General features: G+C 41.1%; 1 protein-coding gene across 1 annotated transcript in view; it reads left to right on the top strand.

Annotated features, from left to right (window-relative positions):
• Window positions 1-6,998: 6,998 nt before the first annotated feature.
• LOC139370734 (histone deacetylase 7-like) overlaps window positions 6,999-11,904 on the top strand; it is an 87,023-nt gene continuing 82,117 nt past the window's right edge. The window contains exon 1 of the mRNA XM_071110398.1: window positions 6,999-7,045. The gene's annotated coding sequence lies outside the window, so the exon portion shown is untranslated. The remainder of the gene's footprint in view (window positions 7,046-11,904) is intronic.

The raw sequence follows: 11,904 nt of genomic DNA, 5'->3' as shown, positions 1-11,904 counted from the left end.
GGGAGAGGGTCGAAAATTGGAAACAGACCCCACCCACCCCTGAGACTTAGTCAGTCCGCTCAGAAGAAGGGAACACAAAACAACAGTCCCACCACCAGTGTCAGGGTGTGTGTGTGTGCATGTGCGTGTGTTTGTGCGTGCAAGCGTGTGTGTGTGTGTGTGTGTTTGTGTGTGTGTGTGTGTGTGTGTGTGTGTGTGTGTGTAGAGAGAGACACACACAGAAACAGAGAGAGTAGACAGGGTAAGGGGAAATTTCCTAATGTTTCATTTTGTTTTGATCACTCTGATGTGCTACTTTCTCCCCATACGGTTAATAAAGCTTGCAGAGTGAGAAGGAGGAGAGATAGCTAGGAGCATTGAGAGTGAATTGGCCTGCTTTCATAATCTGACCAATGTATTTCCATGTGTCCCACAGCACTGATCACTGCCCTACAGGTCCCTAAGCAGGGAAAAAGAACAAATCAACTAAATGTGCTTGCAATTTGTCCATCTCATTTCCCCCCTCTCTCCCTTCCTGTCCATTGGCACACGTCTTCTTATTCCTTTGAAAAACCGCCTTTATGATAGCGATAGCGCAATTTGAAATTGCAACATACAAACATTTTCTTAGTTGTATGGCTACAAAAGCTGTCCTAGCTGTAGAGTTCGACATTTGTGTACTTTACCACTGATTGTATTTCTACGGCGTGGGACAATCTTCAGGCAACCAAAAGTTGAAAACATAAAGTCTTATCAGAGACTAGATCAAAACTAGTCATCATAAGACACAAAAACAGAGTGCAAAGCATTCCCAGCTCTTGATTTCTTGATCCTCCTCATCTTGAACTTACAGTGCACCACACTTAAATCTAGTTTGATTTTTAAAAAAACACGACTGAACTCATGGCTCAGCCTTTTGCTCACTCTCTTGCCCAAAACACTAAAGTTCCTCTCTATTTTTAATCTTCCCAGGGCTACTCCATATATATATAGTTGTGTATGTGTGGTTTGTTGAGCTCCTAACTCAGGAGTTTTATGCCCTTTTTGACAATAATGGTCCATAATGAGGACATTCACAAGCTATTTTGCTCTGACTTGGAGGTGACAAACTCAAATTACAGTCCAAGGAGTTCTTGTTGGTTTGAGAGTTGAAAGCACTTCATATAGAGGTTTAGGACTGATGTCATCTACACCTAAATAAATCTCTACTGTTAAGCAGAACAATTCGATGAATTCATATTGTAGATGTGCACTGTTTCATAGATGCTCACTGCTCACCATTGAAGTTATACGAGACGTAGATGATGTGTTGTAAATAACACACAAATTAAGTATTTCCATAATAGAGATGGTATCTCACTCCAGACCAACTCTTGTTGAGAGTTACAGTGTGCAAAACAGTGATATTTCACAAAATGCCCTCGATACCTAGTTATGAAAAGTTCAAATTGGTCATATTTGCATAGTAACCACTATGATTGCACCCTGTGTTATGCTTCTTGGACCAATGGTATGAGTTCTCTGATTATTACATGAATTTGAAATTCAATCAAATGAATTTCATTTTAGCGGAACAGAAACTCTCTCTGTGAAATGCCAGATTGGGTAATCAGCCTCCGTTTAATTACTTATGGCCAGTATTTCTGTTGTGGTGATAAATCTTCCAGCACAGACTGTGTTTAGCCTGTGGAGGTCACTAGGTCAAGACGTCAAAAGGTCAGACAGAAGTAGCCCATTGGGACATAACACTCTCTCTGGGACAGTAGTTGACTCTCAGTCTTAGTAGAGGAGTGACCGAGACCACAGGTCAAGTGCAGAGAGGGAATTATTGTGCATAATGGGTAAAGAGGATGTGTGATGGGTGATTTTTGTCATGGTAAGACTCCCTTGGGCTTTAGCCAATGTTGAGATTCAATGAGAAGTACTGTAGCCTCAGGGTGGTCAAATGGTTCGTTAACTGCCACCCCCTGCTGGAAAAGTTGAGTCATTGCATGACTCTCAGTATATTTCGGTAATAATACTACAAAAATGGATGTTTTAGTATCACATACACCAGATAGGTGCAGTGAAACGTGCTGTTTTTACAGGATCAGACATAGTAGTACTGCACCCCTGGAGTAAATTAGCGTTAAGTGCCTTGCACAGAGGCACATCGGACGATTTTTCACCTTGTCGGCTCTGGTATTATGCAACAGCGACCTTTCGGGTTACTGGCCCAACGCTCTAACCGCTAGGCTACCTGCTGCTCAAAATTATAACTGCAAAACTATATACCATATAATGACCAACAATCACTAGTTGTTGTTGTCACTTTGAAAGGTAGCTTTTGAAAGGGGCACAGACACTGGGTGATGGAAAGGGAGATTTGTAGGTATGTGCAAAAGGAGAAGTGGTAGCCTTTTTCAGCAGTTAGTGACCAAAAGCACCCTCTTTAGCCTCATGGATGGAATGTTATTCATATTTTTCATAATTGTATCATTAATACATAAAAAAAACATGTTTTTATACGGTTTTGTTATATTATATTATATTATATTTCAGTCTTCTCTGATGTATATAGTGCAATATTGGGATGCAAACTAAAAATGAAATACATTTCAACTCATAACCCATAACCATGCGTGTGAGGTGTATACTTTTGTTTCTAAATAGATTTGTTTAAGACTACCAAGAAACACTCTGTTTGACCCTGATTTAGCCCACTGCAGTAAAAGGTGATGCTGGATGTATGATGACTAACAACTTTTCTCAATTCTCACTTGGGGGTGGAAGGAAAACCCACTAATAGCAACATAGACAGAAAGGAAAAATGCTGTACTGTCTATTTCTATCCATTATTCATGGCCTCCCTCGTCTTTTCAATTTGTTGTCATCAACGAGGTGTGTTCCACGTGAATGAACTTTGTCGAGCATTTTAGATTTGAAACGTACATGATACTAGCTTACAAAGTTTCAACTCGTTCCCGTGGTCTCAAAGGAGTCAGGCGCAGGGTTTAAATGAAACCTACATTTGATGTCATTAATTTCAAGTTGTTGCCTGCAGAGAGCAAGACATAAGACAAGACATTTAAAATCCTTTGAGGTTACAGTACATGCGCAAACACACACACACACACACACATACACAGATACGCGCGCGCACACACACACACACACACGCGCGCGCACACAAACACACACACACACAGAGGAGTGTGTGAGGGCGTCATATCACTGCGCTTTCCAGCATCTCTGTTTCCAGTGAAACGAAGTGAGTGTGTTTTATCTGTCTTCTCTGTGGCTTAGCGTAACATAGCATCTCTACCAGGAATGGAAAGGCTGAAAGGCAACCCATTTTCGCTAGCATCTCAACACCTTCACAGTCACCACACCACTGCTAGCTAGAGACAGTCGAGTCTGAGGTTTGTTACAGGACGTTGACTAGAGTGGTCTCTGATAGAAAACACACTACCCTGATATGAAAGGGAATTGATGTAATGGCAGAGAGAGACAGTAAATAGAATATCAGTAAATGGATTATACCATAACTATACACCCCCCAAAAAGATATAAGACCTTGCAAGTGTCAAAGATAAATGTCACCACATCTTTCACATGTGCATGGGAAAGGCTGGAACACAACAATGATCCATCACATTCATTCTCTCAGTTCTTTCACGCTTCCTGCTCTGCCTTGCCAGTGGAAAGGACAGTTTTGCTCAATGACACACAGCAGTCATAGCTCAGCCGGTGTGTCTCACTATCAGAGAAAGAGACCGTCAGACAGACAGACAGAACAGAGCAGAGCCACAGAACAGAGAGACTGAAATAAATAGATGGAGGGTGGTGAACACACCCTGTGCCCCCCCCCAGAGATTGAATAACAGATGAGTGTTTGCCCAGGGATATACCCTCAGGCCTCCACCCAGTACCAGGAAATCTGTGACTGAGATAATATGACATATTCCAGGAATCATAACACTGCATGAAGCTACAGTAGGACTCCTCATAATAATAATAATCTCTATCGAATATTCTACATCTAATATTTAATTATGCCATATACATGTACATGTTGAACACTGTGATAGGTGCAGTATGTATCTATCTATCTTTCTTTCTGTCTTTTTTTCTTTTTGGTAATCTGCCCTGTGTGTATGGTAACTTCTGTTCCCTCCATCACTGCATTGCCTGACTGCATTCCTTTCATTCCTATTGGCTTCCTGTGCCTGGGAGCGGAGCTGGCACCCCACTGGTCATAGAGCTCAGAGCTGTACATTTCAGTATTACTGAGGCATGTGTGCATGGTATCTCTCTCTCCCTCTCTGTTTCTCTCTGTACTTCTCCACCTCACTTGTCCTCCTCCCCATCTCGCTCAGCTCTACCCGTCCTCACCCACAGACACCTCAGCATTTATCTCTCTGACAGAACACAATGTGTGGTACAGGAGGGCACGGAAATGTGAGTTTCGACGGCTTACGAAGGGGGTCCTCCAGGGTTCAGTTTTAGGGCCTATTATTTTTACGCTGTATATTTATTATATTGGAAGGAATGTAAAATCTACTGAACTCCATCTGTATGGTGACAACATTCTGTAAGACACAACAGCAGTAGCAGTCTGGCCCATTTGCCACAGTCACAGCTGAACTCTTAGTTCTCACAATCCTGGTCATTCTGGGTCAGATCAGCAGCCACTCCTCAACTCACTCTCCTAGATAATAGGATTATTCCCTTTTAAATGAGACTAAATGTTCTCCATTCGGCCAAATCCACCCTATGTCTACAATATGTCATTGAGCACGGCCCATGGAGATAACTCTAACCTGATTTGGGATGGTCAAATAGATTCAGTCAGTTAATCTTTTGGAATTGTCTGAACCAGTCTGGCACTGTTTACACTTTGGCTCTCTTCAGTTCATTTAAGGTGAAATTACAATTCCACTCAAAACAAACTGATATCAACAAGTTTATCAGAACCATAATACAACACAGCTAGTGTCTCTCCTTTGGTACTTATGGCAAGAGTAATCAGCCAACAAGTCATGGGTATGACTGTGGGGTGGACCCAATCCTAACTTGGGATACGTGCTTGTAGCTTGAATTTAAACTCGGCACTCCCATGGATCAATACACAATTTATATTAATGTTGTGGCCCGGGGACCGTTTGCGGTCCATCCTTGATTAATTGTGGCCCCAATTTGTACTCTCAAAATTTAGATTCATGTTTGATTCTTTGAAAATATGTTAGGAACACATAATTTTACATTAAGCCGTACATGATTTCAAAGCAAATGCTGTTGAGGTAAACTGCTATACAGCCACTTCCCTTCTGATGTTTGACTTCACAGAAGCACACACACAGAGTGAAAAGGGAAAATCCTTTTGGCATACCAAAAGGTAATTAAAAGTAATTGCCATTTTTTTCCTATTATTTCACACCACAATGTTTTACAACTGTAAGCTGAATAGAAGGAGTTATCCCTCTTCTTTGCTCAACAGATACATTTTTTTTGTCCAGTTTTGAATTTGCAGTGACAAGGTCATTACCTATTTTCAATAAAGTTTTGTTGGAGTGTGTTGTATGTGTGTTTGGCACCTCATGTTTTTGTCTACTCCGGCAGAGTGAGGCTGGCACTGTACATTGTCTGCACTCATCTCGTCTCTCCCTCCCTCCCTGCCATGTTCCTTATCTTACCCTCACACTCTGAAGAGTCTGTCTATGGACACTACTGGATGTGAACATCAGGGCAGTGCACTAGTATTGTCTGTGTTTGTTTGTGGGTTTCTGTCTGTTTGTTTATTTGTGTTAATTTGCTAATTGCTACTCTACATTCATACACATACATACAGTACAATTAACACCATATTATTTATTATAATGCCTTTGCATGTATTTTCTACATGTCTCTTGCTATTTGTAGTTTTTCATCAGGCACTTGCATATGCCTTTCTGTTTGTGTGTGTGAACTCGAAATCCTCTATAACAACACAATATACCACATCCTTTCTTTACTCGTTATTATCCTTGCAGCAATCTCTATAGAGAAATTCAGCATTACAGCGCGATTGAAAGTTAAAGGCAATATTCCTGTCAGCCGAGCGGTCAATAATGCAAATTTCGGCTCAATCTGAAATCACCTTTACATTTCTTGGGCAGAATCTGTAGGCCCATAACGCCTCACCGTTACAGATTGAATAAAGCCCTGCATTTCGAGTGAGCTGTTCCAATGTTATTGTGCGATTGTGTGGTCTCCACTTTTAGCTCAAATGGACATGATTCAGACAGGCTGATAAAATGGGTGCGCGCCCTCTCACACGCAAAGAGTATTTTGAGTTCAGCAGGTGGAGCCCTGAGACCGAACTGGCTCATTTTACTGTTCCTCAAAGGAGATGAACGTTAGACTAACAGATCAACTCAACAGTAACGTCGCAGAAATTATAGCTTCTACAATGCGAAAATTAGACAGATTATGTCAACACCTCTCGCTTAGTTTTTTGTTGCGCGTTTGACGAAAGGAAGTAGGCTCGTCAATTTCTTTTGGAGTTGTCAAGATATTTCATTCGCTACATTTACAGTAGCCTCATATTACAGACGGCCTACATGTATCGCAAAATTGGACCACATGTTGCTCCCCTGTTGAATTTCATTCGCTAATTAATATCAGCGTTGAAGACGTCAATAAATTAGAAAACTGTTCTCAAATTAATGTGTCAAATAGTAACCACGGAGGTAGGCTACTTATTATTTGGTCTACTCTTGAATAGTCTGAACAATTTAAATGTAAAAGATAATCTTCAATTCTTCGTTTGCATTATGTTGGGAGAATTGAGGCAGAGTTTAGCGCGTGTGAAAGGTCATCACGCTTTTGCATTTACCCACGTATTTGATTAGCCATTTATTGAAACAATCAATTCTCTCGCGTCATCTGGTTGCCCATCAGAAAGTGATGATGCACTTAAATGGTGCACCTCAACTCACTCAGTGCTGAATGTATGTTGTACTCACGATTGTTTTCCTTTACTTTCTAACAGATGGACCTCAAATAGAGACAGGCGGACTGGAAAGACGCGTTTCGACGGTGACGGGTAGGATTCCATATTTCACTCATATCAAGGTTGTCAGGAATCCAGGTGTAGTGTAACCTGAGGTAGATTCAGGTGCGTCTGTAAACTAATGAAGGCTACATTTCCTGTTGAAAGGAGTGCGCTAACTGCATGGTGGTGTGGTTGTATTCTACGGTTGTATTCTACACCATGTATTTAATGTAGGTTAAGGTTGCCTCAATTACTAGAAAAGGTGATATAGATCATTGGTAATCGTGTAATTGTGCAACTAAGGCATACGCTTGGACAGAATAGCCTTATTGTCAGTGAAGGTATTACATTTACAAGAGGCTCAAATACGACCTATAAAGTCATTGAAAAGTTTGACTCATGCAATGGGCAAAACACTTGGTTCTTTGATGTACTGTAGGCTACAGTAGTTTATGAGTATGGCTGATGTTTTGTAGCAATGGGAGAGCAGCTGTGTTTGTGTGTGCGTGCGTGTGTGTGTGTGTGTGTGTGTGCGTGTGTGTGTGTGCGTGCGTGTGTGTGTGTGTGTGTGTGTGCATGTGTGTGTGTATGAGAAAAGGAAAAAACCTGGACACATGAGACTAGCTCACACACACACACACACACACACACACACACACACACACACACACACTAGTCAGGATGAGGTCATAGTCATAGTAATGTGAGGATATAGTTACGCCAGTTTCACGTGTGCCACGCCAGAGGAATCGACACCACTCTCCGTTTGTATAGCCTTTTAGATCTCTTTCTCTCCATCTTGTTCTCCTCTTTCCCTCTTTCTCTCCATCCCTCTCCGATAACCAACTTAGTTCATTGTGTGAGTGTACGAGCCTACCTGCCCCTCATGCCTGTCTGCATGTGTGTGTGTGTGTGTGTGTGTGTGTGTGTGTGTGTGTGTGCGTGCCTGCATAGAGGCGCTAAAAACATTTTTAGTATCACTTTACCTGAAAGTGTCATTACACAGGGATAGTCACAGCCTCAGGCTGACTCCAGTTGTTGTGACTGCCATTTGTTTAGTCGTTGCAAGTGTTATAACAGACACAGTGTAAAGGAGACTGTGATTGCGGGTTCAAGTGAAATGTTATAACCTTACCTTGGAGGTTTCTGTTATGTGCCACTGCCATGTGTGCAGGGTTTGAACTACACTTTTACTCATGGGGTGCTATCACGATACTACATTTTCCATAGCAAGAAGGAAAACACGATGCAGACTAAACTCTTGGGGGTGGTTTCCTGGACACAGATTAAGCCTAGTTCTGGATTTAAGAGCATGCTCGATGGGAAATCTCCATTCAAAAAATATTTTTAGACCAGGTCTGGGTTTAATCTCAGTCTGGGACACCAGCTCATAGTCTTTTAGGAACTTGCTTTATGTAACATAGTGTGTGCTATAACTTGGGGAAAGTGTGACAGTATGACAACATAATCCATGCGACATGCATCTTGCCAAGTTGCTCATTTGGCCGAACAATGCATTATTCATGCTTATCAAATGGCTAGCCATTACCTCTTCCCCTTAACAAGAAGACCTTGCTGAAACACTGGTTGCTAGTAATTTGATATGTATCAAAGAAGTGATTGTTCACTCAATAATATGCTTGTTGCTATTTTTGTGTGTGCTCAGTTGGTAGAGCATGGTGCTCGTAACATCAAGGTTGTGGGTTCGAGTCCCACGGGGGACAGTACTGGGGGGGAAAAAGTATGAAAATGTATGCACTCTGGATAAGAGCGTCTGCTAAATGACAAAAATGTCAAATGTGAACAGAGTGTGTTAACATGACTATATCTTAACAGACTCTTTGAGGTAAGCGAAGAAAGTAATATAACTTGGTTGGTACTTGGGTTAAGTGGATGTTCTGGACAGGGAATTGGCTGCTCTACCTCTGTGTATTTTTTATTTTCTACTGAAAAACCACTTAAAAAAACCCAAGTGTGAGAGAGCAGTGTTGACAATATGGATAGTGTTGTGGCTGGACAGGACTAGACGTGAAGATCACGTTGTTGCCTCTTCCTGGTTTTAAACCAGCTCAGCTGACCGCACACGCACTCCCTCAAAATATAGCAGTACTGCAGTATGTGTGTGTGTGTTTGCATACATGCATGTGTGAGCTACCAAACTAACATCACATTTGTCTACACAGATCGCATTTGAAACAAAAAAACATGATATGTGCACACATACAGTTGAAGTCGGGAGTTTGCATACACCTTAGCCAAATACATTTAAACTTAGTTTTTCACAATTCCTGACATTAAAGCTGAGTAAAAATCCCCTGTCTTAGGTCAGTTTGGATCACCACTTTATTTTAAGAATGTGAAATGTCAGAATAGTAGTAGAGAGAATTATTTATTCCTGCTTTTATTTCTTTCATCACATTCCCAGTGGGTCAGAGGTTAACATACACTCAATTAGTATTTGGCAGCATTGCCTTTAAATTGATTAACTTGGGTCAAACGTTTCGGGAGCCTTCCACAAGCTTCCCACATTAAGTTGGGTGAATTTTGGCCCATTCCTCCTGACTGAGTGTAACTGAGAGTGTAACTGAGTCAGGTTTGTAGGCCTCCTTGCTCGCACACGCTTTTTCAGTTCTGCCCACAAATTTTCTATGGGATTGAGGTCAAGGCTTTGTGATGGCCACTCAAGTATTTTGACTTTGCTGTCCTTAAGCCATTTTTCCACAACTTAGGAAGTTTGCTTGGGGTCATTGTCCATTTGGAAGACCAATTTGCGACCAAGCTTTAACTTTCTGACTGATGTCATGAGATGTTGCTTCAATATATCCACATAATTTCCCTCCCTCATGATGCCATCTATTTTGTGAAGTGCACAATCCCTCCTGCAGCAAAGCACCCCCACAACAAGTGCTGCGACTCCTGCATTTCACGGTTGGGATGGTGTTCTTCGGCTTGCAAGCCTCCCCCTTTTTCCTCCAAACATAACGATGGTCATTATGGCCAAACAGTTCTATTTTTGTTTCATCAGACTTGAAGCCATTTCTCCAAAAAGTACGATATTTGTCCCCATGTACAGTTACTAACCGTAGTTTGTCTTTTTTATGGTGGTTTTGGAGCAGTGGCTTCATCCTTGCTGAGCGGTGTTTCAGGTTATGTCGATATAGGACTAATTTTACTGTGGATATAGATAATTTTGTACCTGTTTCCTCCAGCATCTTCACAAGGTCCTTTGTTTTTGTTCTGGGATTGATTTTCACTTTTCGCTCCAAAGTACGTTCATCTCTTGGAGAGCGGTATGACGACTGCGTGGTCCCATGGTGTTTATACTTGAGTACTATTGTTTGTACAGATGAACGTGGTACTTTCAGGCGTTTGGAAATTGCTCCCAAGGATGAATCAGACTTGTGGAGGTCTACAATTTTCTTTCTAATGTCTTGGCTGATTGCTTTTGATTTTCCCATGATGTCAAGCAAAGAGGCACAGAGTTTGAAGGTAGGCCTTGAAGTACATCCACAGGTACACCTCCAATTGACTCAAATGATGTCAATTAGCCTATCAGAAGCTTCTAAAGCCATGACATAATTTTCTGGATTTTTCAAGCTGTTTAAAGGCACAGTCAACTTAGTGTATGTTAACTTCTGAACCACTGGAATTGCGATACAGTGAATTCTAGGTGAAATTATCTGTCCGTAAACAATTTTTGGAAAAATGACTTGTGTCATGCATAAAGTAGATGTCCTAAACGACTTGCCAAAACTATAGTTTGTTAACAAGCAACTTGTGGAGTGGTTGAAAAACTATTTTTAATGACTCCAACCTAGTGTAGGTAAACTTCCGACTTCAACTGTAACCTTATAGCCATTGAAAGCTGCAATATGTAACTTTTTGGGTGATGAAATTCACATAGAAATGTGAGTTATAGATCTGTCATTCTCATTGAAACCAAGTCTAAGACGCGGTAGATCTGTTCTATGTGTACTATTTCTAGGCTTCCCATCCTAAAGTTTAATTATTTGTGTATGTTACGTTTGGTTTTGTACACCAGCTTCAAACAGCTGAAAATACTATATTTTTTGGTTATTGAAAATATTTTACAGCAGTTTAGGTGGTACAATAACAAGGGACCTTGTTTTTTCACGAAATCTGAAATTAGGCAAACTATTAGAATTTTAGCATCCAGGAAATGGAGGAGTGATTTCTGCATATCACACCAGTGGCGGTCGGTGTCATTAAAGATGAGGGAGGATGATTATCTTTGTATGAGCATGGCCTTATTTCTATTACAGCATATTGGATGACTGTCACATCGATAGGTTTGATGATGATACTCAAACTTTTCTCTATTCCCTATATCCATCATAAGGTTGCTACAACCTAGCCTATGAATTAAAGTTTAAAACATAGTTGCACAGGTTGAGAGAAATTTGAGTAATCAAGGTGACAGATACACACAGCCTAAACACAGCCTACATTGTTGTCACCATATTCGAATCAAATCAAATGTGTTACATGCTCTGAATACAACTAGACCTTATAGTGAAATGCTTACTTACAAGCCCTTAACCAACAATGCTTTTAGAAAAAAAAGTGTAGAAAATAAAAGTTACTAATAATTAATTAAACAGCAGCAGTAAAATAACAATAGCGAGGCTGTATGCAGGGTGTACCGGTACAGAGTCAATGTGCGGGGGCACCGGTTAGTCGAGGTAATTGAGGTAATCAGTACATGTAGGTGGAGTTATTAAAGTGACTATGCATAGATAATAAACAGACAGTAGCAGCAGAGTAAAGGAGCGGCCAGGGTAGCCCTTTGATTAGCTGTTCCGGAGTCAGATAGCTTGGTGGTAAAAGCTGTTAAGAAGCCTCTTGGACCTAGACTTGCCACTCCGGTACCGCTTGCCGTGCGGTGGCAG

This window comes from Oncorhynchus clarkii, chromosome 17 (assembly GCF_045791955.1).
Source record: "Oncorhynchus clarkii lewisi isolate Uvic-CL-2024 chromosome 17, UVic_Ocla_1.0, whole genome shotgun sequence".
Taxonomy (NCBI): Eukaryota; Metazoa; Chordata; class Actinopteri; order Salmoniformes; family Salmonidae; genus Oncorhynchus; species Oncorhynchus clarkii.
This window is presented reverse-complemented; position numbering and strand designations above follow the sequence as displayed.